This window comes from Bubalus bubalis, chromosome 1, assembly GCF_019923935.1.
Source record: "Bubalus bubalis isolate 160015118507 breed Murrah chromosome 1, NDDB_SH_1, whole genome shotgun sequence".
Taxonomy (NCBI): domain Eukaryota; kingdom Metazoa; phylum Chordata; class Mammalia; order Artiodactyla; family Bovidae; genus Bubalus; species Bubalus bubalis.
In genome coordinates, this window is record NC_059157.1 from 194,482,756 (window position 1) to 194,510,377 (window position 27,622).

The 27,622-nt window shown below is 41.9% G+C and overlaps 1 protein-coding gene across 8 annotated transcripts in view; it reads left to right on the plus strand.

The window, feature by feature from the left end:
- Positions 1-27,622, plus strand: part of DYRK1A (dual specificity tyrosine phosphorylation regulated kinase 1A) — a 148,222-nt gene that overhangs the window by 69,417 nt on the left and 51,183 nt on the right. The window contains exon 1 of one of the 8 annotated variants that reach the window (XM_006044254.4): positions 19,798-20,173. The exons of 5 other annotated variants lie outside the window; for them this stretch is intronic. The gene's annotated coding sequence lies outside the window, so the exon portion shown is untranslated. Of the gene's footprint in view, positions 1-19,797; positions 20,174-27,512; positions 27,537-27,622 lie in introns of those variants that run through there. 2 more of the 8 variants (XM_044948367.2, XM_025293892.3) reach the window with 2 other exon arrangements.

Here is a 27,622-nt window from a genome sequence, read left to right on the forward strand (position 1 = left end):
GACCTTTTATAAAGGTACATGTTTGTGTTTAATAAATTGGTGCAAGGTTTGGGGCAGAATTTATCTGGTACTGCTCATGTAGTCTCGGAGAAGGCAATGGCACCCCACTCCAGTACTTTTGCCTAGAAAATCCCAGGGATAGAGGAGCCTGGTAGGCTGCAGTCCATGGGGTCGCTAGAGTTGGACAGGACTGAGCGATTTCACTTTCACTTTTCACTTTCATGCATTGGAGAAGAAAATGGCACCCCACTCCAGTGTTCTTGCCTGGAGAATCCCAGGGACAGGGGAGCCTGGTGGGCTGCCGTCTATGGGGTCGCACAGAGTCGGACACTGAAGACTGAAGCAACTTAGCAGCAGCAGCAGCAGCTCATGTAGTCTAGCAGGTAGGAACATAACTTGAAGCCCCTCGATCGTGTTCTTTGGTTCATCTTCAGGTTGTTACTCATCACCTCTTGTTACTATCTTTCTGATTTAAGTCAGAAATTTTAACTCTTGCTTAGTATCTTTGTTTTACATTAAGTCTTTATTGAGCAGTTTGGTGAGCGAGTCTGTAGGAAATTAAAATCTCAGTGATTTGTTCAAAGAACCTAAGAGATGAAGAGTAAACTCATGCAGACTTAGATGAAAACATAAGACTGTCATACAGAAAGTACCATTAAGTATTTATCTGAAAGAGTACAGGAAATAGACATCCCAGGCTTTTTGAGGATTGGGACACGGGAAACAGGATGAATAGCCTGGGAAAGGCTTTTGAGAAAGCCCATGGAACTCATTAAGGTTTTAAATATGACTTAATTCATATAGCTAAAGAGTAATAGGAAGGAAGAACATTTTAGTGTGAAGAACAGATAGCAGTTGAACAAAAGTAACCATTCTGATATTGTTGTTACCAGTATAGGTGGTCACAGTGATTGAGGCTTCAGTGTCTTAGATGTTTCAGTGCTGAGCTGCTAAGCCAGCTGGTGTCGTTCCCTTAAAATCAGAACTGCTGTTTCACTGTTCTGGCGCTCATTTTCTTTGGCTTCTCTTGACTTGGTTTTGTGGCAACTCGTGCCCTTCACCTTGTGCTGTCTGTTGGTTTAAAGCATAAGGGTTTTAAACTTTTTTTCCTCCGTCCCTCTTGACCCTAAAGCACTGAAACACAGGATGGTACCAAAAATAATCCATGTGAATTTTAGATGTCTATATCAAATTATCTAAGAAGTTTACCCCTTTAATTGTTATATCTTTTATTTAAGGGTCTAGTTAAATCAGATGGGCATGCTAATTGGACAGTCTTAACATCCTTGCAAAGAATGTAAACAAAAATTAAACCTTAATATCTGATCATTTTTCTTAAGCATGTCTACTGAAGATGTATGCTAAAACAAATGTACACAGTGCTATATATCAGTTATATCTCAATAAAACTAAATAAAATAAAAATAAAATGAACAGAAATGCTTTATTCATCCCCATAGTCAGAGGGACCTAGGCTCCTTCACTTACGGAGTTTATAGTTCAGTGGAGGTAGTTGACCTATGTCCTTATGTAACTGTGTGATACAGTTACGGAAAGTGGTGAAATATCCGTGCTGCAGGAGAGGTGGAAATTCAGAGGAGGGAGTGATCCTTTCTCGATTGGAAGTAGGAAATGATTCTTGATGAAAGTGGTATTTCACATGGTCTTAGGAAGGCTTGTTTGCGCTCTGTTTGTCCTCTTTGGTAAAGTGTTCAAAGCCTTGGTCCTACTTTTCCCCCCTTCTCCTTATTACTGAGTTCTGAGAATTTTATTTACTTTGGATTCAAGTCCTTTAGCCGATAAATGATTTATAAATAATTTATCCTAATTTATGGCTTATTTTTTCATTCTTTGTCTTTGAACAGATATTTTTAATTTTTATGAAATCTTATTCATTGATATGTTCTTCTGTGGATCATGCTTTTGGAACACTTGCAAACTGTCCAAAGATCCAAAAGGTTTCCCATGTTTTCTTCCCCCCAGATTTTATAATTTTGGGTTTTACACTTAAGTCTGTGATCCATTTGGAGTTAATGTTTGTAATTGGTGCTGCAAGGTATAGATCACTTTTTCTGCAAATGGTCCATTTGAAGAAAAGACTATCCTTTCTCCACTGAATTACTTTTGTATCTTTGTTGAAAATCAGTCTCCATGTGGTGTGGGTCTGTTCATGGACTTCCTGTTCTTTTCCATTATCTGTTCCATTGATCCATTTGTCTGTTTTGATGCCAATACCATATTGCTTTTATTACTGTATTACTTATAATTAAGTATTGAAGTCTGATAGTGGTAGTGTTGGTCCTGCAGTTTTTTCTTTTCCAAAATTGTGATGTCTGCTCTAGGTCCTTTGCATTTCCGGAAATTTCCTTCCGGATATTTCACCACTTTCCATAAATGTATCACACAGTTACTGACAAATCATTTTGTCAGTTTCTGCAAATAGGAAACTGATAGAAATCTTACTTAGATTTTTCTTTAATTTCTCTGATATTTCTAATTTTCAGTGTATTGAGTCTTGCACATCTTTTGTCAGATCTATAAAAATATTTATCTAAGCTATGATAAATAGTTTTTAAGCTTCAGTTTATGATTATAGTTGCTAGTATATAAAATCCAACTGATTTTTGTGTATTGAGCTTGTATTCTGCAACCTTGCTTAAACTTCTTTGTGAGTCTAATAGCTTTTCGGTATATTCCATCAGATTTTCTACCTGGATGATCCTGTTTATGATGAGAGCCAGCTTTGCTGCTGCTTTTCCAAATTGCTTACCTTGTATCTCTTCTCACCTTACTGTATTGGCTGGGACCTCCATGGAATGTAGTGTTGCATATAGAACACAGTGCTGAATAGAGGTGCTGAAAAAGGACATCCTTGTCTTCTTTTTTTTAAAGGAGAGAAACATTGAATCACCACTAAGTATGATATTAGCTGTGGAATTTTTGTCACTGTCCTTTATTTGATTGAGGAAGATGAATTTCTAGTTTGCTGAAAGTTTTTTCTTTTTTTAATCAAAAATAGTTGTTGGATTTTGAGATTACTGTATGCTTGTCCTTTTTTAAAAGTTAATTTGGTGAATAACATTGATTTCTGAATATTAAACTGACACTGCGTTTCTGAAATAAAGCCAGCTTGGTTATGATACATTGTCCTGTTCTTAAAGATGGATAGATTCAGTGTGCTACAATTTTGTTCAGATGTTTTGCATCTTATGTTCATGGAAGAGATATTGGGGTTTCATTGACTTGCTCTGTTTTTTTGTTTTCTGTTTTGTTGATTTCTACTCTGGATACTTACCATTTTCTTTATTCTGTTAACTTAGGGTTTTGTTTGCCTTTTTTCTGGTTTATTAAGATAGAAAACAAGTCATTGATTTCAGAGCTTCTTTTTAAAAATATGCTACATTTAGTTCAAATTATATTTTCTATTTCCATTTATATATTTAATTCACATGACAAAGGTACTGTCAGATATTATTTGCTATATTAGAAACAGCACTGTGTTTTTTGTTCATTGCCTTATCAGATGTCTTTTTTAATAGAGCTGTTTAGTGCTGTAAGTTTCTACCTAGTATTATTTTAACTGTATCTCCTAAATTTTGATACAGTGTATTCATTCCATTTTCTTTTAGTTCAAAATACATTTGTTCTTTGATTTCTTTGAGCCATAAGTGCTTATTATAAGTATGTCATATAGTTTCTAAGTATTTGGGGACTTTCCGTGGATCTATTGTTGCTTTCAAATTTCATTACCATCAGAAACATATTTTGTATGACTTGATCCCCTTTAATTTGTTGACCTTTGTTTTATGATCCCTAGTATGGTCTGTCCTGGTAAACGTGCTTTGTTGCTAGAAAACAGTGTGTGCTCAACTGTGTTTTGGTGGCGTGTTGTCTAAGTGTTTGTTAGGTCAACTTCATGAATAGTGTTCTTTCTGTATTCTTATTGATTTTCTGTCTTCTTGTACTATCACTTATTAAGAGATGATTATGAAATTTTCCAATATAATTGTCTGTTTATTCTTACAATTCTTTTTTTGCTCCATGTATTTTAAAACTCTTTTGATAGGTGCATGCATATTCAGAGTGAATATATCCTCTTGATGATTTGACGTCTTTACCATTATAAGGTGACTTTCATTCCTAGTCATACATTCCATCGGTTACAGAATACTTTGTTTCATATTAATATAGCTGTTTCATCTTAGTTTTGATTAGTGTTAGCATGACATATCTTTTTTCAGCCTTTTACTTTTTTTTTTTTTAAGTCTTTTACTTAATGTATTAATGTCTATTTGAAATGTGTTTTTTATAGGCAGCATGTAGTTGAATCTTGCTGTCCTTCTTACCCCCAAGTCTGAAAATCTCTGCCTCTCAGTTGGGGTATTTAGACCATTTGATTTGCATTTAGTATGATTGTTGATATGTTCCAGTTTAAGTTAGGCTGCTGTTTACTTTCTATTTATCTTCTCTGTTACTTGTTCTGCTTCCCCCCTTTTCCTATCTTCTTCGGATTAAATGAATATATTTTATTTGATTTTTTTTCTCCTTTGTTAGCTTATTCACTTTAACCCTTTTTTTTTTTTTAAATTCAGTGATTGCTTTTTATCTGGTAACAGTCTTAGTCAGTTCAGTCGTATCTGGCTCTTTGCGACCCCATGGACTGCAGCACACCAGGCTTCCCTGTTCATCACCACTCAGACTCATGTCCGTTGAGTCGGTGATGCCATCCAACCATCTCATCCTCTGTGGTCCCCTTCTCCTCCTACCTTCAATCTTTCCCAGAATCAGAGTCTTTTCCAATGAGTCAGTTCTTTGCATCAGGTGGCCAAAGTATTACAGCTTCAGCATCAGTCCTTCCAATGTATATTCAGAACTGATTTCCTTTAGGATTGACTGGTTTGATCTCCTTGCAGTCCAAGGGACTCTCAAGAGTCTTCTCCAACACCACAGTTCAAGAGCATCAATTCTTTGGTGCTCAGTTTTCTTTATGGTCCAACTCTCACATCCATACATGACTACTGGAAAAACCATAGTTTTGACTAGATGGACCTTTGAGAGGAAGGTAATGTCTCTGCTCTTTAATGCACTGTCTAGGTTTGTCAAAATTTTTCTTCCAAGGAACAAGTGTCTTTTATTTTCATGGCTGCAGTCACCATCTGCAGTGATTTTGGAGCCCCAAAAGATAAAGTCAGCCACTGTTTCCCCATCTATTTGTCATGAAGTGATGGGACTGGATGCCATGATCTTAGTTTTCTGAATTTTGAGCTTTAAGCCAACTTTTTCACTCTCCTCTTCTTCACTTTCTGCCATAAGGGTGGTGTCATCTGCATATCTGAGGTTATTGATATCTCTCTAGGCATCTTGATTCCAGCTTGTGCTTCATCTAACCCAGCGTTTGGTGTGATGTGGTCTACTTTCAAATAATCCTGCCATTTCACGTCACATTTAGCATATTGACCATAACCACTTAAGTATACTTTCATTTATCTTTTACTGGTCTTTTTACAGCTTTTCATAGAGTTTATATGTATGTTAGAAACTCCACACTACTTATTGTTTTTGTTTAAACAGTTAATAATCTTTTAATGAGACTTAACTAACTAGAAACACTCCTACACATCTGCTCATGTCGTTTCCTTTTCTGATGCTCTTCATTTTTTTGTCTAGGTCCTGTTTCTGTCTGCTCTCATTTTCCTTCATCCTCAGTACTTGCTTTAATATTTTCTGTTGTGCAGGTCTGTTAGTGACACATTTTCTCATCTTTTATATATCTGAAATTGTTTGCATTTTCTTTTGTTTTTGATGGACATTTTCATTGGACGTGGAAATTCTAGGTGATACTTTTTCTTTCCACAATTTACTTACTCCACTGTCTACTCACTTTCATTGTTTCTTCTAAGAAATCTTACTAAATGCTTATCTTTGTTCCTTTATATATAATATATCCTTTGTCCCCTGACTGCCTGTAAGATTTTCTTGTTACCATTAGTTTTGAGCAATTTGATTATGATGTGCCTTTGTGTGATTCTCTTTATGTTTCTTGTGCTTGCAGATTATTGAACCCTCTGTATCTATGAATTTGTAGTTTTTATCAAATTTAGAAAATTTCGGACTTTGAAAAAATTGCTTCTGTTCTTACCAGGAATTCTAGTCATGTATATTAGAAAATTTGAGGTTGTCCCAGTACTAAGTGAATGTCTGTTAATTTTAGATTTTAATTTCTCTTTTTAAAAAGCTGGTTTTTTTTTTTTTACCCCTGTGTTGATAGCCAGTTTCAGATGTTTGAATAGTCAGTTGAAATACTTTTTATTCCTATCTTCAGGTTCACTCTTCTTTTTTTCCTCCAATGTCTAATGTGCTTTTAAATCTTAAACTGTAGTTTTATTTGCACAAGTTCTGTTTGTGTCTTTAAAAAAAAATGTTTCCCACAATTTTCTTCTTTAGCTATATGAATATGTGGAATGTAGTTATTATAATACCTGTTTTAATGTCCTTACCTGCTAATTTTAACAGCTGTGTCAATTCTGGATCAATTTCAGGTGATTTTTTTTTTCTCATTATAGGTTATGTTTTCCAATGCATCTTTGTATGCTTGGTAGTTCTGATTGTGTGCTCGACATTTATGATTTTTTACTGTATTAAGTGAGGGGTAGATTTACATCCCTATAAATTTTTGTGACCTTTTTCTGGGACAGTTATATTTCTTGGAAATAATTTGATCTGTTTAGCTGTACTTAAGGTTTTGTACATGAAACCAGCAGAGCGGTTAGTCTGATTATTCCTCACTGCTGAGAAGATACTACCCCGTGTAAGGTGCTTAATGCGCTCTGAGTGTCTTGATGTTTCACAGTCTGATTTGTGTGCGTGTTGCTTCCACATGCCTTGACCTCTGCTGCGCCTCCCTCGTCTCCGTCTCTCTCTCCACCTGGTGCTCTCCCTGAGTGCCTGTCTCTGTCCACATATCCTCCTCTTATGAGGACAACAGCCATACTGGATTAGGGCCCACCATCATGACCTTATCCTTAACTAATTACATCTGCAGTGACCCTGTTTTCAAATAAGATCAGTTCCAAATACAGTCATATTCTTGGTGCTTGGGGGCTAGACTTGCATGTGAGTTTTGCAGGGACACAGTTAAGACTGTAACTGCCGCCCTCAGCCTGTGTTGTTTCCCGGACATAACACTTGTATGTTCTTAGGTTCTTACCTCTGTTCTTCCCTCAGCTTGGAATGACCCCTTTTCTTTTCCTTTGTTTAATTAAGAACTACCTACTAATCAGAATTAATGTCCATTCACCTTTTACCATTAAGTGTTTACGTGGCTGTTTCTTGCACATGCTTGAAAAGCTGGAGAAGACTCAAGTTTTGGAATTGTGCTCCAGTTCTTTCTTCCCTCCCCAGTCCAGCCTGTAGTCCTTTATAACTAGTGGTTACTCAAATATGTCAATGAGTGTGTCTAAGCAGACAAGTTGTATACACGAGGCATTTTACGAAAGATTAACAACTTTAGAAAGGTTTGTATTCTGGACTCCTGGAAGCCTCTTCAGGAGGTGGTTATAGTAAGCCGGGCTTGCATTAGTTTACTAAATATTTACTGAGCCTACTAGGTTCAGAACCCCCTTTACTAGGTGTTAGAAATTGAGAGACCTGTGACAATTGCGGGAGTCTGCCACTCTTATCATGGAACTTACTGTCTGTGAACGGTTATAAGGTGAAAGAACAGAGATCGTTACGAATCCTAGTAGGAACCCTGGGCAGAACCTAGAGGATGATTAGTCATGAAGGCGTAGAATGAAGAAGAGTTCGAGAACATGAGGCAAGCCTGGATGATAGGAAGGTATTGTTAGTGGAAATGGCAGGTTAGGCAGGGGCGTTCTTTTGGCGAGTTCGGGTCGGGGGGATAAATTAGTTAGCTTCTGGATAAATAAGTAGAACCTCTAAGTAGAAATTCCAGATTGCAGAAAGTCTATAAATGAATAGTTAATTGATAGCTGTTGGCCTTGCTTTCCCATGAGAGGGGGAGAGAGCATGAGCAGTTAGCTGCAGGGAGGAGCTGACAGAGTGGACAGCAAGGCTTTTCCGGGTGCGTGCTGCTCTGAAAATACTGGGAGGAAGAGTGGAAGGGCTGTGGAGCTGGGAGCTGATACTGTGGTAATCATTTCTGTTTTGCTGATGAGCAGAGCGGGGCACAGGAAGTTGAGGAGGTACCAGAGGACATGGCTAGTGAATGCTGCAGCTGGAATTTGAACTGGGCATCGAGGCACAGGGATCTGTGCTGTTAGGCACTACTCTATGCTGCCTCTAATGTATGAAGTTTCTCATAAGGGAACTGCAGCATGTTACAAAGTTAGAACCTGTCAGCCTCACTTTCACTTAATGAAGGTCGGAGTGAAAATAAATATAGGGAAACCAAAGCAATTCTATTAAATTGATACAACTTACGAGAAACGATGGGACTCTGTATGGTCAGTTAGTAGCTAACGGATGTTCTGTTAGATGTCAGGTAGTTTGAGAAACCAGTGAGCATTTACTGTGCCAAGTGTTTCCTCTTGTTGGTAAGTATATGTTAGTGGATAAGACGGAGTCCTTGGTAACGTGGAGCTTATATTCTAATGGCTAAAGATAACCTCGCAAACATCTAAACCTGTGGATGGTTGGGGGAGGTGCAGTTTTTGCCAGAAAGGCCCTCAGGAATGGTCTCTCCAAGGGTGTGCTTTACTTCAGCTTTATTTGACTTCTTTTAAACGAACCCACGTGTCTGTGGGGTATTCTGGTTTATAGTGCCAACCGCAGTCCTGCATAAAATCTTGCAAGCCTATTCTTGTATCCAGGACAATTTACTCTTTTTTCCCACTTGGAGTAGAGGAATGATAGTTGTCCCTAGGAAAGCCGAGGGAGTTCTGTGTAAAAGAGTGGTCATTTCTAATCACTGTCCGTTTCCTCATAGACCCAGTGAGAGGGTGGGAACTTGGCACCCTGCTCTTGTCAGTGTTAGCACTCTTAATATCATTCCTTTGGGGCTGAGGACTCCCCTGCGTTGAAAACAGTGAGTAGGCTTCGCTGCCACAAATGTCTTTGGCATTAAGAAGAGAATGCAGTATTGTGCAGGATGATCCTTGCTAGTGCCTGTACATATCATCCATATTTCTTGATAGTTACTATGGAAGAAGATTTTATAACTAAAGCTTTAAAAAAAGTTTTTCTGAGCCCTAGGCCTCTCAGTTCCCTTGTTTTTGCATAAAATGGATTATAGGTACACTTACCTAACCATTTCCTAAGAACTGTAATATCTCTGAAGACATAGTCATGATAAACTTTTTTCTAAAACATGTTTAAATAAATACATTAGTATTAAATAGTGTAGTGGGTGCAGCTCAAAAAGCAAAGAGGACAAGTTGCGTTTTTTAGAAACTCAAAATAGCATATTCGGATCCTTGAGGACTTTTAAAAGACATTTTAATTGACATTAGTTTTCTATTCAGTACGGGCTTCCCAGGTGGCGCTGCTGCTGCTGCTAAGTCGCTTCAGTTGTGTCCTACTCTGTGCGACCCCATAGACGGCAGCCCACCAGGCTCCCCGGTCCCTGGGATTCTCCAGGCAAGAACACTGGAGTGCGATGCCATTGCCTTCTCCGCAGGTGGCGCTAGTGGTAAAGAATGCACCCGCCAATGCGGGAGCCGTAAGAGACCTGGTTCGATCCCTGGATGGTGAAGATGCCCTGGAGGAGGGTGTGGTAACCCATCGCAGTGTTCGTGCCTAGAGAATGCCTTGGAAAGAGGAGCCTGGCGGGCTACAGTCCATAGGGTTGCAAAGAGTTGATAGTTAATGGGAAAATTGCTATTCTTTTCCAGCTATAAAATACTGGTATTCTGGCACTTGAGAATTCATAGCATGAAGGCTTTTAAATCTTCACCTTTGAAATTGGGTGGTGTTTTAGAGTTTACAAGTGTGTTCACATGTGTTAGTTCACGTGACCCTCTCATAGGTGTTCGAGTGCTGTGTCATCCCCGATTTATAGGAAGTGCGACTGGGCCTTGAGGAAGGCCAGATCACACTGAGAGCTGGTAGACCTGGGGCCAGACTCCTTTTGCTCCCTCCAGGGCAGTGTTGGCTCTATGCTTGTCCTTCTCGCTGTGGAAGTGGCACGCCCAGGATCGGCGGAGGGTGGGCTCCTCGGTGCTCCCTTGAGACCTGCCGCGTGGCGCTCTGAGTCACACTGCTCCTCTGGGTGATACTGTTGTGTGCCTTGTCGTTAGCGCTGGTCTGCCTTGTCAGTGATGGTGATGGCCTGGCCGGGGGCTGGAGGGCGCCTGCTGTTCGACTGTGGAGCCTCAGTTTACGTATAATCATCTCTCTCCTCTCCTTGTAGCAGAAATTGGTTCTTTTGTATCCCCCTCCTTCCTGAGTCTCATGAGGTGAGTTATTAATCGTTGAGCCTGGCAGTGATGTTTTTGAGTGCCATTACGTGCCCATTCACTGAAGATCTGTCAGAGGATGAAGCAGTGGTTCCATCCTTAAGGGCCTTGTTTTATAGTTGGGGATCAAAGAAATAATAACACAAACTCATGTATCATATAAACAGTGCATAGACGCACTTTCCTGTGGGAATCTGTCATATGTAGACGCATAAGAGGGCGTGTGTATGACAATTCCAGGGTGCCTCGCGCTAGCCTTGGCTGCCTCTGGAGCCTCCAGACCCCATCTCCAGCCCATCGCCTCCTTTTCTGTAAACACATCGCCCACTCCGGCTGTGTCATCTGTGGCTGTTCTGTGTCTAGAGGACAGAGCTGATAGCTGCAGCAGAGTCTGTACTTGGCAAAGCCTGGTGTGTTCATACCCAGGCTCTAAGAAAAAGTCGACTGACCTTGCTCCAGGTTTGCTAGCCATTGTGTTGGCAGGTACTGGCTCAGCTTCAGAGTTGGGAAGTGTGGCTAATTTGGGAAGCTGACTGAGATGACAGATGTGGAGCTTTGGGGTGGAGAGGGTGGTTGCCACCGTCCAGGTGTGGGATGAGGCGGGGTATTTCCAAAGGTGGAGGTGACTGAGTCAGTTTTGTTTTGAAGTAGGGAACCTTTCATGCTTTCAGAAGAGCATTTGCTGTTGGTGTGTTCTAGTAAGTGTGACTTGTATGTGATGATTTTAAAAATGGGCATTAAAATGATATAATTAAAGTGTATATAAATTAGATGAGGAGAGTTGCTCCTGGTTCCCCAGGTTTCCACTCTTGAGAAATACTTGTCATTAAGGGCTGTTAACGGATTTCCCTGCTGTCTAAATATGCTCTTCTACTCTAGAGTTTTTTTAAAAAATCTGTTTTCCTTTCATTTTCTTTCACATTGTGACTCCTTAGCTGACTTGGTTCCTCAAAAGGCAGAGATTTAGGAAGGATTTTAGTAGAGGTCCCCCCATCAGTCAGTGAGCTGAAACTGTGGATAATTTTTTAGGAAGGATTTTAGTAAAGGCCTCCCCATCAGTCGATGAGCTGATGTTGGGACTTTTGAAATGATGCTTTCATGCCAAGTAGTAAAGTACTTTGTACTATATCATCACTGTTCTAAAGCACAGAAATTTAATCAGAATTCTTGTTCTAGTGGAGGAGCGCCTTAATCTGATAACCTGGAAAATATTTGAAAAATATTGATGCCTGGTCCCCGTTTCAGACCTAAATGAATCCAGATCTTTAGAGGTTGAGATGACATGTGTATTTTTAAAAGCCCCCCAAGTGAGCTATTGAGTAGGTAGCACTTCGTATAACTTTGTTTTCATAATGTTTTTACATGCTTGTAGTATATATAATTGATGGTTTATCCTGGAAAAGCATGCTCAATTTTTCTGAACACAAATACTGAACAGAGGAGGGAAATACATATAAAACAGGAGTTATTGCATTTGACTTGAAAATTCACATGCATTGACTCCCACCCACCCTCTGCATTGTACTTATTCACCGGGAAAAATTCTCTCCTCTCAAAACCAAACATACATTTCTTAATTCGCGTGGTAGCTTTGTATTAGTCCAGATCCTTACTAATGGGAAAGGCATACTGCTGATCATTGCTTTCAAATTGAGAAATAACATTTCTTTTTTTAAGTATGTGCTAGCCTCTCTAGGTAGATAGCACTTTGTGTATTCATTATGGTAGGCTAACAGGCATAACAACATCCCTAACAAATCAGCGATTTTAGTTCAAAAGTTTATTTCTGGTTCATACAGTTGCCCGGTGACTACACACCGGGGTAACTGCTCTATATAGCTGTTCAGGGACCAGACTCTGGACATTTTTCTCAGCTTACATGTGCTGTCCAAAGGTCACCCTGGCTCTGGCATTCAGTCATGGCACTGGGAAAGAGCATGGCAGTTTGCATGGGAGGTTTTATGGGCCAGGCTGGTGGTGCCACACATCACTTCTGGTGCCATTCCATTGGGCAGAGCCTAGTCGCACTCTTGTCCCTGTGGCAAATGCGGCCACTGTAAACGTCACCAGCAAGACCTTGATTTAGTTTTAGGTAATTTTTTCTCTCATCTTTTCTTTTCTCCATGATACTGCTGAATTACTGCTCCCATGATACGCTCCCCCTGCCCTCCAATGTTGGGCGATTGTTCCTCAGGGTCCTTTATGTGTGACGGTTCTTGGATGCAGACAACAGAAACTCAGGCTCGGCAAATATAGGCAGACAGTGAATTTCATGGAAGGCTGTAAGTCTATTTACCGAGTTGTTTGGGAAAATAAGTAGGAACCAAGTGGCCGGCAGCGGAGGACACAGTCTGATCAGGCCACAGTCTGGTCTGGTTAGGATGCCACTCTTGGCACCTCCCAGTCTGTCCCCTCCCCACCGGGAGTGCCCTCACAGTCCCTGCGCCTCCAGGAGGGACCGTTCAAACTGGGGTCCCTAGCAAAACCCCAGCTACCAGCGAGTGAGGAGGAGCCAAGTTCTGTTGCTGTTCTCCTTTTATGGGAGGAGCGTGGATTTCTTTGTTTTCTGTGAGTCCCGCAGACTGTGGTGGGTGTCCAGAGACCAAGTGACCAGAAAGCGACAGACGCCTACGTCAGGTCCTTTTTATCAGGAGAAGATGTCCTGTCCTGGGGTGTCAGACAGGAGATTGTTCCAGGCTTGATTTTGCCTCTGACCTTTCTGGACAAGTTGGTACAACTCTGGGTTGCAGGTGGCCCCTCTGTAAATTGAGGTTGGGAGCTTGATGTCTGTTAATGTTTGTTCATCCACTCACTCACTGAGTAACATACTTACTGAGTGCCTTTGTGCTGGCTTGAAAGAGGTGAGTGAGAGAGACAGTCTGGCCTTGTGGTCCAGCGATGTGCACAGGAATCGTTCTGATGCTGTGAAGAGTGGGAGGGCGGCTCATGAGGATCCCCTCGTCCACCCTGGAGGGCTGTGGGCAGGGGGTTCCTGGGTCTCTCTTAGCTTCCCGCACTCATTCACTTATTAAGTGTCTGCTGTAAACCTTGGCATTGTCGTGTTTAGGAGAATCTGTGAACAGAAAGACCGGTACTCCCTCAAGGGTGCTGGTTGTAAGGACCCGTTGATGCTCCCGCATGGACCATGCTTGCAGTGCTCGTAGCAGAGAGGAGAACTGATGTGCTTGCTGCAAGGCTCTGGGGACGCTCCTAAGAGCAGGTGACGTGAGACTGGGCTTTGAAGGCTGAGTTCAAGATTTCAAGTGGAAGTCATCCAGTCATGTCCACTTCTTTGCAACCCCAATTCTCCAGGCCAGAATACTGGAGTGGGTTGCCTTTCCCTTCTCCAGGAGACCTTCCCAACCCAGGGATCGAACCCAGGTCTCCTGCATTGCAGGCAGATTCTTTACCAGCTGAGCCACAGGGGAACCCCTCAAGGAGCACGAAAGAGGAGAAAAAGAGAGTACTCCAGACAGAGGGTCCGCTTCTGCTCAGACACTGTTGGTTCAACTCAGAGGAAGGATGTGTAGTGGGAGGATGGGATGGGAGGACCTGGCTGCTCTGATGTCTCACGGTGTTGATCTTGGAGCTTTTTTAAGGAAGCGATTTGACAGCAGTGATGAGGAGGTGCAGGTACTACTGTAGAATCCCCCTTCCCCCCAACACTTGCTAAGATAAGATCTTAACAAAGAGTAAAGCAATAAGCGTATGAGTTTGTGACACATTCCTGAGGCCAGGGTTCTAGAATGTAGTTGGATTGTGTGTGCACAGGCAGAAATGAGAGGTGGAAATGGGAGCGTGAGGCCTCTGAGGTCTCCAGCTTGAGTGGATGGATGCGGGGGTGCAGCCTGTGGAACGGGGTTTCACTTGGCAGCCCGGTCTGCTCCAGCCTGGGCAGACATAGCGTGCCTTCTGACCGGGTTCTGGCTGGGCCCAGTGCTTTCTGTGCTGTGTGACTATTGATGTGTGCCCCACGCGGCCACTGCCAGTCTGCTCGAGTGTGGGCTTGGGGGGAAACGCAGCTGCCTTTTCTCTTGTGTGAGGGATGGGAAGTGGAGAGCAGACACAGCTCCCCGCTACATCCAGTTTCTCTTTTCCTTGTCTCATTTCCTTCAGAACACGAATCTGACATTTTTTCTGATATTACGGGGTTCACTTACTGTCTGAGGACTGCTGCTTTCCCCCAACCAGCAATCAAATGCAGACTCCAGGAAGACAGAGACTTGGCCCTTTGTCTTCGTGTTTATGTCCTTAATGCTGAGGACTTTATCTAGAACAGTGCTGTCCGGTAGAATATAAGCCTGTCATGTAATTTAAGTTTCTAGGAGTCACCATCTAAAAAAATAGAAAAAAGAAACATTAATGTAAAGTTTGGTAAAATGTTTTATTTTACCAAATATATCTGAAAAATATTATGTTAAAGTTAAAAATTATTGAGATAGTTTACATTCTATTATTCTGTGCTCCATCCTTGAAGTCTTGTATCTTATACATTTACAGCCCGTCTTGGTTCCTCCTAGCTGCATTTCAGGCCCTGAGTAGCCGTCTGTGGCTAGTGGCTGCCGTGTTGGACAGCTTAGGTGTAGAGCATAGTAGGGGCTCAGTAAATATTTGTTGACTGAAAGAGTTAGAAGATAGATTGATCATGAAGAGGGAATGAAGAATCCAGGAAGGATTTTAACAGTGAGGAAATGGAGCCTGTTTATATGCTGGACAGAAATGGAAGGGAGAGGTGGATGATGGTAGGAGAGAGAGGGGCTCTTTGATGGAGGCAGTTCCCCGGAGGACGGCCCGAGGGTGGTTGGAGATGGGCTTGGCAGCCCAGGGAGGAAGGAGAAGGGAAGGGCTGCTATCTTAAGCTCCTCTGAAGAGGTGTGTTCTTCAGTGATATTGTAAGAAACCCAGATCCACTTAGTTTAGCATAAACTTCTAACTGAAATTGTGTTATAACTATTCCTTCCTCTCATTTTAGGCATTAGATTGTTGAGAGTTACTTAACCTTGAGAGTGGTTTCCCTAAAGACTTAAAAGAAGAAAGAATCGAATCATTAGACTTATAAAATGCTGTATGCCAAGTACTTTGGTTGTTCAGTCGTGTCCAACTCTTTGTGACCCTAGAACTGTAGCCCGCCAGGCTCTGTATCCTTGGGATTTTCCCAGCAAGAATATGGGAGTGGGTCGCATTTCTTTCTCCAGGGGACTGTCAAGTATACCTCAATTTAAAAATTTTTTTAATTAAAAAAGGAAAGGAAAATAAAAACATCTTTATAGGTGGGAAGTGGGAAGAAGTGTTAGTGGCATGTATCAACGTTTTTACTTTGGTGTGTCATTCAACTAAAAAAAGAAATGTTTTATGTGTTAAAATTAAATCTAGTTTTTTAGCATTGTGATTATATTTGAAGTTGAAAAAATTTTTTGTACTGTACATGTCTGAATGTAAAATAATTTTCCCAAACATATTTTCAGTCCTTACATATTTGAGTCCTTAAACAGTCTTTTTCATTATCTCCTCTGCTGTGGCACATGCTGTGTAGACTGCTTATTTCTTTACTTTGAGTAATCGAGGTCTCTTTAGGATGACGCGTAAGCCTGTTTCAGTAGTAGTTTGGGATGCTCATGAACATCATTTGATGTCATGAATCGGTTCAAAGTGAGGCAGAGAAATTTAACACAGATGTTTAAGGTTATGATCTTGTGTTTTCAGGAGCTGATGTTGTACATAATACTTTTAAAGACCATTTTTAAAAGTACTGTAATTAGAAAGTCTTTAAAATACCTTAGAAGTTAAGATTATGCGCTCTGGAAAACCTAGGTGACTTTAAGGACAGGAAACTGGTATTGAAGATTGGGCGCATGCTTCGGACCATAGTGTGGTGGATACCCCTCATATATAGAGAGAACTGTGCCAGACACCTTCAGAGGTCTTGTGGGCTTGATTCCAGACCACCACAGTAAAGTGAATTGCACAATTTTTAAAATTTTTCAGTGCGTATAAAAGTTGCGTTTATACTATGCTGTCATCTGTTAAGTGTGCAGTAGCATTATCTTTTTAAAAAGTGCATACCTTGATTTAAAAAATAAAATACAAAACCCCCCAATTACAGTAGTAAAGTCAGAGATCACAGATCACGATAACAAATGTAGTAATACTGAAAAAGCTTGAAATCCTGTAAGAATTACCACAAGGCGATACAGAGCCACGAAATGAGCAGATGCTGTTGGAAAAATGACACTGATAGACTTGCTTGACTGGGGTTGCCACAAGCCTTCAGTTAGTGAGACCCACAATATGTGCGAGGTGCAGGGAAACAAGGCATGCTCGTGGTCCTGGTCGGACTGGGAGACGCAGGCCCTCCCTGTGTGTGACACGGGGGTGTGTGTCGGACGGAGCAGCTGCCGGTCCTTGTGGCGTGTTTTCCCTGTTGTCACGTGTTTCACCTCGGAACCTGGACCAGAACCCTGGGCTCTTCCTCCCCTCGTCGGTTTTTGGGTTTTTTTTTTCCCTCCTCCGCTGCACCCATTTCCTTCTCCTTTTATTGTTTTTGTACCTTTTTTTCCTTTCTGTTTTCAACAAAGTGTAACCGTTGTGTGCATGATAGCGTGAACACTGCTGAGATGTATGAGACAGCGGTCTTGGATCAAATCACACTGCCTCTAAGGAGGTACCCTCACTCAGCTAGTGCCCTTCTCAGACGTTCCCAGTCACCACTGTTTCCCAAGTCACTGAGGCTCAAAACGTCGCAGTCGGTTTTGAAACCGACTTGTCTCTCATCTTCCATATTTACATGTTTTTAAGTCCTGTCATTTCTGTCTCACGGTGCCTGTTCTCGCGTCTTCCTTTCCATTTTCGACAATAGCCTCCTAAAGACTCTCTCAGTCCTTGCTCAGACGGTTGAAACGAGCCCCTAGTTGCTCTCTGCTTGAGGTTTTCCGCCTCCATCCGTCTTGCACATCATTGTGCTGTGATAAGCTTGAGCAACAGAACGTTTTTCGAGCACGTACCCTGTGCCCAGTACCGTTTTAAATTAAGTCTTTAATTTTCATCATAGTCTTGAGGCTCAAGCACTGTTACTAACCCATTCTGCAGATGGAAAGGGAGGCACAGATTGAATTATCCACTCAGTAGCTAGGTAGTAAGTGGCAGAATTGAATCCAGATCCTGCCAAGCGTTCCTTGCTGTAGTTGAAAACAGCTGGAGTGGCATCCCTCCTGGCTGCCTCTTCCCTGGTTTACAGATCCCGTCTCTTACCTGGCAGCAAGACCCTGGTCCAGCCTACCGTTCTGTCCATCAGCTCCCCCGGTCTGTATTCTCTGGCCAAGCTTGAAGGGACATTTGAGCGGTGGTTCGGAAGGGCGGTGGGCAGGCCGAGCTGCAGAGTGAGGAGTGGAGGGTGTGCCTGGCAGGTGGGGCTGGAGCCTGGGGAGCCCCCCTGCTCCCTGGGGCGGGCACTGCAGGTGCGACCTGGGGTGGACAGTGCCCGCTGCCTGCCTCGTCTTCTCCAAGGGTCTTCATGAGTGCCTCACAAAACCTGTGGGGGCTGGGAAACTGGCTGTCTTGAAAGGTGTTTGTAAAGTTTGACGTGACGTTTATCCGTTTCTCCTAGATTCCTTTTAAACTGCCCTCCCTTCCGGCCACAGCCACTGGTTTGTCTCTTGACATGGACTCGGGCAGGGACGTGCGCAGGCAGGGTGCTGTTTCCAGCCTGTCTGCTTTCCTGCCTGGTCCGCTCGTCTTTGCTCCTGTGCGAGGACGCAGCAGGCTGCTCTTGCAGGCGGGGTCTCTCGTGCTTCTAGAGTGCTTGCCTGCCCCTTGGTCTCCGAGGCCTGGATTGCGATCAGGAGAGAGGACCCTGCCTGTCCCAGGTTGTTTCCAGCGACCAGCACGAGCAGGGGCCCACACTTAAGGCCCCGCGAGCTGCTGGGCTTCAGGTTCTTTCTGTGCGAAGAAGGGTAACAGTTGCTGCAATAAAGCCACCCAATTCATGGAGCTCGCGTGGATCTGAGGCATACTGGGGCAAGATTGGCGTCGGAAGAAGAGTTGAATGAATGTAGTTACTATATTTTTTAAACTGTTTCTTTAGTTGTGAGAAACTGCTGACAGCATTCTGGTAAAGGGTCATAGAAACCTGCTTGATTGTACTGTTACTGCTAGGATATCAGGTTGGGTTTGGAAAAATGTACCTGTTTGAGAGGTAGATCATGAAATCTCATTGTTATTTGTTGACTTCTTGACTTGAGTGAGTTTGAGGGTTCTCCCATATGCTTATTGTTGGTTTGTGAGAATTGCATTTTTTGCCTGACTTTTTCTGGGGGGTGGGGGAGATTTTAGTTTTATTAATTACATCATTAGACAGCTTTATATATTTAAACATATTGTATAACATTTTGGACAGTAACATTGTCCAGACTGTTTTCATTTGACATGGAACTCAGATGCAAATTTTAAACACTTTTCTGCACAGTGGATATGGAAGAGGGAAAACTGATGAGCTCTAAAATGATATATTTATTTACTGCAGAAATATACTTTTAATGAAAGGTTACTTTTTTATATTTGTTTACATTTTATAACCTCTGTTTACAAGTTGCCCAGTGCTTAACTTTTGACAGTGTCTTTGGTCAGATGAATATCTTGCCTTTGGGCATTTGGTAATGGAAAATCCCCGTAAATATACAGTGTTTTAATTGGAATCACAAAGCCAAATGATTGCCTCACTGGATAATTTTAAGTATTATGCTGCAATTCAATATAGGTACCCAACCAAGTACTTAGCGAGATTTAAAAATATCTTGTATGTTTAACAGCTGTCTAGTGAGAACTAAAAAAGAGTAAGGAGAGGAGTATGTGTATGGTTCTCCCCTTTCTGCCTAGCATCGGAGAGGGAAGAAGTCTTAAAAAGTGTGTGTGTGGTGTGTGTTTTTTTTCCCTCTCAGCTGCTGTTGCTCTGCGTGTTCTGGGAGAAGGCAGAGGCAAAGATGAGGGAAGGCTCGGGGCGGCTTTCCTTCCAAAGAGGGTTAGTGTCCCTGCAGCTCGGTGGCCTCTCCAGACACTTGTTAAAGCGGCATGGTCGTGGCGCAGCTGGAGATGGCGGCAGCCAGAGGCAGGTGACGTCCCCGCCAGTGTCGCGCTTCTCGATGCCTTGTTCTGTGTCTGGTTCTTCTTGCTGGAGGGCAGGGCAGCTGAGCGGCAGTGTTCAGCTTTTTAACAGCTTTGTAATATTTCAGCTTTTAGATGAGTTGTAACATATTGTCTCTCTTCCTTTTGTGTATCCAGGTTTCTGGAAGGCAACTGTAGTGTGTGTGGGCCCTGGCAAAGTTGCTGTCAAGAGATCTCAAGAAAAAGGCTGAAACGGGGTGGGGGAGGGAGCATCTTTGGGTTATTCAGGTTTTAATTGTGTGAACATAGTCATATATTGTGTGTATAAAAGATTTAAAGTTTTTTAAAAATAGTATTTTGCTATGTATCTAACCACCATTTATTAAAATGTGTCATTTAAGCTCTAAACAGAAGACTTTTGAGCACAACCTTTTCTTCCCTCTGTCTGTGATCTGTGTAACATTTCAAATCCATGGCATTTTACAAGGGAAGGAATGCTTTGCATTTACGTGACTGGACAAGACGATGAACCACCTCCTTTCATGTATGAGGAACCTGACTTATTTGTTACCATACTGCGTGCGTGCGGGTGTTAAGGCAAGCGAGAGGAAGTCTTCAATCCTAGTACAGTGTATTTCTGTGGAGCAAGCTGGGCTTTGCAGGTATATCTTCATTTTCCCTGTTTCATAAATGAGTTTGTTACATTTGCCTGTGATGGAGGTATTGGAGATCTGGAAAGCAGAGCCCAAGACCACGGGGCTTCACAGAGGTGGTTATGAGCAACTTGAGATGGGCCATTCCATCTAGACGGGTTCAGTGTTCTCGAACTGTCCCACGGATGACTCTGACCTGAGAAGGAGGTGAATGAAAACCCCAGCTCCTGACTGGGGATGATGGGGTGTGGCCTTCATTGAGTGCACAGGTCACGTTACCGCTAGCGAGGCTGAATTTAACTGTTCCCTGCGCTGTCAGCTGCCGCTAACCCTGTCTCAGGTGGTTGTATCTGCTAAACCGTAAATAAGGATGTCACCTGCCGGGTACGCACATGAGGACAGCTGTCCAGCCGTGATTGCTGTCATCGGAGGACACGCTGGATTCTCAGATCTGACTTACTGTCTAACTGAGTGATCGTTTCTTAGCCTGCTTGAAAGAAGTGTTTCTTGGTTACAACTTGTAGAGTTTGTCACTTTGGATGACTTGCATCATTTCTGTAAAACTTGAGGTATCTTTATTTATTTATGAAAGTTAATTTTACTGAAGGCCCAAATGACTTCAGTTCACGTGTAAATCCTTCAGCTCCACAAGTGTTTAGCATTCATCCAAGCACTCCAGGCGGGACGCATTATTTGTTCACTTGCGTTAGCATGAACGCAGATGCCTGCTGAAGCAGCGACACTGTCCCGTGTAGATCTTCTTGACTCTGGAAATATATTCTCAAGTGATAGTAGAGTGTTTCTTCTTTAATAGGAGCTTGGTCTCATTCAGCCTGACGAGTTACCTGTTGAATAAATCATGTTATTCTCATACTCTGGCTAGAAGGAGATAAATATAAGTGAGGTCCTATATTTATATGTGGCGCTGTTTTTGTGTTGAGACACGGATACGGTTGGGAAAGGCCCCTGGGGCAGCTGTTGTCTCATCGCTGTTCCCTGTGCAGAGACCTGGGTTCTGCTCGTTCACAAGGCGTCCTGTTCTGCCCCTCTGCAGGGCTGTCTGGTGAAACAGCATCTAAAATTAAACCACCAGAAAGGAGCTTGCTTTTGGTTTCCCCAGAGGACTGAAGTAGGGTGGGGGGAACAGGTTAGAGGCTGTATAGATTTGAAACAGTTATAAGCCAACAAGAATCATTTCTCTACCATTGTGAAGATAAACCATTTTTTAAAAATAATTGCATTTACCTCAACCTTAATTTGCCTCAAAAGCATGTTTGTGAGCATTTTGTACAAGGGGCCATTGTTTTGATTGTTGCTTTCTTTATCATGTAACTTTGCTAGTAAAGTTTTAGTTTTCAGTTTTTAAAAAGTTTTGTCACAGTCATTTACAATCAATTGTCGGAGAAGGCAATGGCACCCCACTCCAGTACTCTTGCCTGGAAAATCCCATGGACGGAGGAGCCTGGTGGGCTACAGTCCATGGGGTCGCTAAGAGTCAGACACGACTGAGCAACTTCACTTTCACTCTTCACTTTCATGCATTGGAGAAGGAAATGGCAACCCACTCCAGTGTTCTTGCCTGGAGAATCCCAGGGACGGGGAAGCCTGGTTGGGCTTCCGTCTCTGGGGTCGCACCGAGTCGGACGCGACTGAAGCGACTTAGCAGCATCAGCAGCAGCAGCAGCCAGTTAATTATACCTAAAATTTAGCAGCTTGGGTGTTTAATTTATTGCAGCATAATAATCTTTTATTTTTGTCTTGGCATTTCTGAATCTCCTAGTGGCAGCTTCGTGTTTATAAGTCTGGAGTCTGTGCCCTTTCTGTACTGCAAGTGAGCGGGTCAGGCCGCAGTCACGCAGTGTGTCTGCTGCGCACTGACAGGGTCTGGGTCCTAGGGCTTCCGCGGTGAACAGCTGGCGGAGGGCTGGTGAGCGTGCATTTCAGGAACATTGTTGCACTCAAAGGAGACTCCCGCTTCTAATCAGGTGTCAGTCACCAGTAGCGCCAGGCTAAGCTAGAGAATCCCTGATCTTTCCTTTCTTCAGGTGATTGGAGTTGATCTCTTGAAGGGTTTAATCTCACTTGTAAAATTTCTCTGGAGACATTGTGTATGTTTGTTTACCTGCCTGTTGTTTCAGCCCCACCCCCTGTTTCTAGACTTTAAGGGTGCAAAGGCTGCTTGACAGTTTTGTTTCCTATCAGAGCAGGAAATTTTTAGTTTAAATGGGCTTATTACTGAGTAAACATTTTTTTTAGTGAATAGTCCTTCTCCAGGGGATCTTCCTGACCCAGGGATGGAACCCCGGTCTCCCGCATTGGAGGCAGACACTTTAACTTCTGAGCCACCAGGGAAGCCATTAGAAAAAAAGGATTTCTTTTTCCACTTGGAATTTTTATAGCTGCTGGTAACCCATAAAATAACCAGGTGGTATTACCTGCTTTATTTTGACTATTTAAAAATAATTTATAATTTTAGAATATTGGAAGAAACATAAATTTACCCGTTACATGTTATACTAGGTACATTATAATAATTCTAGAGTTCAGCAGCTGTATCTTAAGTGATTATTTTAATCCTTTTTGTGTTCCAGATGCTATTATTGAGAAGACCTTTTCAGCTATAAAAATGTGATTTGCCTTTTGTAATTGAAAGAGTTTAAGGGCCATTTACTGAAGGGCTATGTAAGATTTTCTGTGATCTAGTTGAGGATAATCTTCTGTCTCTCTGTCCATCCATCCATCTTTTTCAGTGGTTGCTTGAGGGCGTATGACGTGCATCCTTAGGTTAAGAGTGTCTTATACTTCCAATTGATCTCTTCTGTCCTTGGTCTTATGGTTGTCATGTTTTACTTTTATATATGTTACATGCTTTACAATATATTGTTATTTTGGATTTAAACAAAAGTTTTTTTAAAGAATTAAAAAATTTTAATTATCTCTTAAACACATTTAGGAGGGAAACCTCTTCACTATTTTAGCTACATATTTTCCATTTCTGGTCTTAATTCCATTGTGTTGATCACAGTTTTTTCTGGAATCATTTTCCGTCTGTGAACTGTGAACACTTTTGGAGTGCAAGTTAGGTTGCTGACAGTCTGAAAAAGTGTTTTGCCTTTATTTTTGAAGGATGTTTTCATTGGGTATAGAATTGCAGGTTAAAGGTCTTTTTTCTTTATTATTTTAAAGATGTTGCTTTACTTTTTTCTGGTGTTCATGGTTTCTGATGAGAAGTCCGTGGTTTTGTTGTGTGTAAATGGGTATTTCCCCCACTTTCTGGCTGCTTAAATTTTTTTTTTCTTTCTGTTGGTTTTCAGAAATTTGCTCTAATGCCTCAATGGTGTGTGTATGTGTTTATACTGCTTGGGGTTCATTGAGTTTGGGTCTGTGGGTTGATTCTTTTAATTGAATTTGGAGGACTTTTGACTTATGTGTTCATAAATTTTTCTTTTCCAGTTTCTTTATCCTTCCCTTTGATACCTCCTCCAAACAGGATCGCTAGCTCGATTGAGTTCTATAGGTTTTGGATGCTTCGTTTATATTTTTTCTGTTACATTTTGTACTTATTTTCAGTTTGGTTAATTTATACTCCTCTTTTTAAAATTTGCTGATTTTTTTTTTTACCCCCTCCAGCAGTGTTTAATTGCTATTTGCTATTAGATCCATTCAGTGAATTTTTCACTTCAGTCATTTTTCATTTCTAGAATTTTTTGGGGGTTTCTTTTTGTAGTTTCCACTTACCTGTTAAGATTGTTGTTCATAATTTCCTTTATATTTTAAAAGATTTCTGATCATTTTTTGTCTGCTAATTTCATTATTTCTATTATTTCTGGGTCCATTGATGAAGTTTTTTCCTTCTTGAATCCAGACTACATTTCCCTGCCTCTCTGTGTGCCCAGTGACGTTTGGTTGGATGTAGGTGTCTTTAGGAGTGCTAGGCTGCTGAGCCTCTGGGTTTTGTTGTCCTGCTTTTAAGAAGGGCTGAATTTTGTCCTGATAGGCAGTTCGGTTGTTGATCATCTTGATTCTTGGAGGTTTGTTTCAGTCTGTTAGGACAAGAAGAAGGCTGCCTTTTCATAGGGCTAGTATAGCTTTCCCCCTGAGGTAGAGACTTCACGGGGTCTCTGTGCAGTGTTTATTGGGGCTTTTCCACTCTTAAGTGATTGGAACGAGTGCTCGTAGTTCCCAATGTGAGTTGTGGTAGTTGTCGGTTGTCTGCTAGCCATCAGCCGTTGCTCTCTGCGTGGCCTCACGGACCTTCCCCTGACGGCTGTGCAGTTGGTATGTGGCCACAGAGCCGAGGAGATCCTATGCGTCGATTCACGGGGCTCCTTCTCTGCATTGCTCCCTTTCTTCTCCTACCTGCCTGACAGATGCCGCGTGCCATGTCTTGAGCTCTCGTAGCCTTGAGCTGTCAGGTCCGTCTCCTCAGCTGAGCAGGATCCTGTGCTCTGGGCTCCCCATCCCCACACTGTGCTCTGGGAGTTGTCTTCAGATAGAAAGCCAAGGTGACTGTGCAGCTCACCAAGCGTGTCTCCCTTTTCTCCGCGATCACAGTTCTGGGCAAGCTGTTGTCCAGTGTCTGAAAACAAGCTGTTTCATATGTTTGACCAGTTTCATTAGTGGTTTGCTGTGAGCGAGGTAGTTCAGTATCAGGCACTCTAAAATAGTCAGAAGTGAAAGTCTGATACTACGGGCTTTAAAAAGAAATGTTTTTATTCTTATGCAATTGTTATTCTTAACAGTTTAATACAAGATTTACTTACTGTCTCAGACTAATAAACCCAGGCAGTTTCATCTTGTTTGTAGACAACTGAATATGCTTTTTTGGCTAGTAGGGAACTGTGTGTGTTTGTACACGTACGCATGCATTCTGTGGTGATATATTTTGGCTACTAACTAGAGGGTAATAAATCCATTCATTTGTTCTTAAAATGAGATAATTTACAGAATCATAACATAGTTTCATGTTCATATATATTTATTTAACACTGACTGTGGAGGCAGGCACTTTGGTATGTGCTTGGGATGTAAAAGTGAGTAAGGGAAATGGTCAGAAATTGACTATAGCCTGTGCTCCAATCAGACTGTTCTTTATTTCAGGCTCATGAGCCTCTCATTTTAAAAATGCTTCTTTCATTCTTAGCCTCCTTCAGCTTTCTCCCTCCTTTTTGAACCATTTCTTCACATTCTAAATATTCCTGATGCATTCAGTTCTTTCTTGCATGGAACAGGTATTTCCTGAATTCAGGCCATGTCTCAGGCGCTGTTCTTGGTAGTAATGGTGTCTTACTTGTGGACTTCACTCAGGTACCCTCTTAATTGTGTACGTTTCTTTTCAGCCATCATTCAAAGTCCAACTGGCTGGTTTTTCTTCTCTTTTGTTATGGGTATGTCATGTTGCGGAGGTGGTTTCTTCCCACTTAAGCTTGGTTGCCCTTCCCTCATCTCTAAAGGAATTCTGTCTAAAGAGACTTGGCTTCATAAAAATTCCTGCATTTGAACATCTTAGTTTTAATTAACTTGAATTATTTTCATTTATTTTTGTTCTTTTATATTGTTCCGTCTCTTTAAAATCTAATGTGGATTAATAGCATCACAAGGATAGTCCCCTGTCAGTATATTAATAAAAAAATTTCAGGTTAGCTGCAAGTGGCGCTACATGTGGGTCTCGTATCAGAGATGGTTAAACTGGTTGTTGTTTCCACTCAGGGTTTTCTCCCAGGCTTTTTTATTTGGTATTTCCTCTATGTCTACCTCTGCCTCTGTCTTGGGAGAAGGCAATGGCACCCCACTCCAGTACTCTTGCTTGGAAAATCCCATGGATGGAGGAGCCTGGTAGGCTGCAATCCATGGGGTCGCTAAGAGTCGGACACGACTGAGCGACTTTACTTTGACTTTTCACTTTCATGCATTGGAGAAGGAAATGGCAGCCCACTCCAGTGTTCTTGCCTGGAGAACCCCAGGGACGGGGGAGCCTGGTGGGCTGCCGTCTATGGGGTCGCACAGAGTCGGACACGACTGAAGTGAGTTAGCATAGCATAGCGTAGAGTATTCCTGGGAGAAGGCAATGGCACCCCACTCCAGTACTCTTGCCTGGAAAATCCCATGGATGGAGGAGCCTGGTAGGCTGCAGTCCATGGGGTCGCTAAGAGTCGGACACGACTGAGTGACTTCCCTTTCACTTTTCACTTTCATGCATTGGAGAAGGAAATGGCAACCCACTCCAGTGTTCTAGCCTGGAGAATCCCAGGAACGAGGGAGTCTGCTGGGCTGCCGTCTATGGGGTCGCACAGAATTGGATACGACTGAAGTGACTTAGCAGCAGCAGCAGCAGCAGTCTCTGTCTTGCCCTGTCCCAGTCTCTAAGATCTGTTCATGAAATGTTTCTCTAGAATCAGTGCTAATCTCTATGAGGGCTCTAGTTATTACCATTTCTTGTTAGACCATAGTGAGGAAGCTCCTTTATTTTTTAGTAAACTATTTATCAGCAGCATTTTTATAAACCTTAAAAAAGTCCGTGCAGGAAGAAATGACAACCGACTTGAGTATTTTTACCTGGAGAATCCCATGGACAGAGGAGCCTGGCAGGCTACAGCCCGTGGGGTCTCAAAAGAGTCAGACAGGACTGAGAGTGAGTGCTCACATTCATTTACCAGTAGTGTTTTTATGACCTTTAAAAAGTTACAAAAATATGCTCATGGTAAAAAGGATCCAGAACGACATTAAAAAATGAAGATAGAACCTTGCAGTGCGTAATTCTCTCCAACTTGGCTTTTATATTATTTGGCAGCAATTTAAAACATTATTTTGGAATTGAACTCCACATAATGGTTTTGAAGATAATTTTGAATTGTTTCATAAATTTTTTATTAAATTAAAAGATCTGCTATTGCAACGTGTTATGATAACATTTTTAGGCTAAAATATTATAAATGATTTTTAATTTAGTTGAATAAGGGTTACATATCATATAGCAGATGCAGGTTAAACCATATCGTATGAAATGCTGTTTTGTACGCCAAATGAGCTCTAACATCAGCAATTTCATATAGTTCAACCTAATACTTTATTGTCGTCATCTCTGTTATAGGATAAACTGAGTCTTCTTTCTCATTAACATTTGAATTAAAAGGGAAGATGGAAAGTTGCCGTGATGATTTGCTTGGTTATAAAATCAGGTTGACAAGAAATTCCCACATTAGCTCATCTTCTTGGGTTTTATTATAGGAGGGGGTGATTAAGTGAACACCTTAAATACTTGCTGACATTGTGAGAGGAAACTAAGCGAGTCTGTTTCTGGCAGTTGAGCTAAGAAAGGAGACAGTGAGCTTGTGGCTGACATACCTATCCATGAGGCCTTCATGCTAGAAGCGTAAGTTTTCTTTTACTTGACTACATAACTAGTAATGTTACCAGGTAGTTACAATAGGTTTCATAGTAAATAGATAATATAGTAAA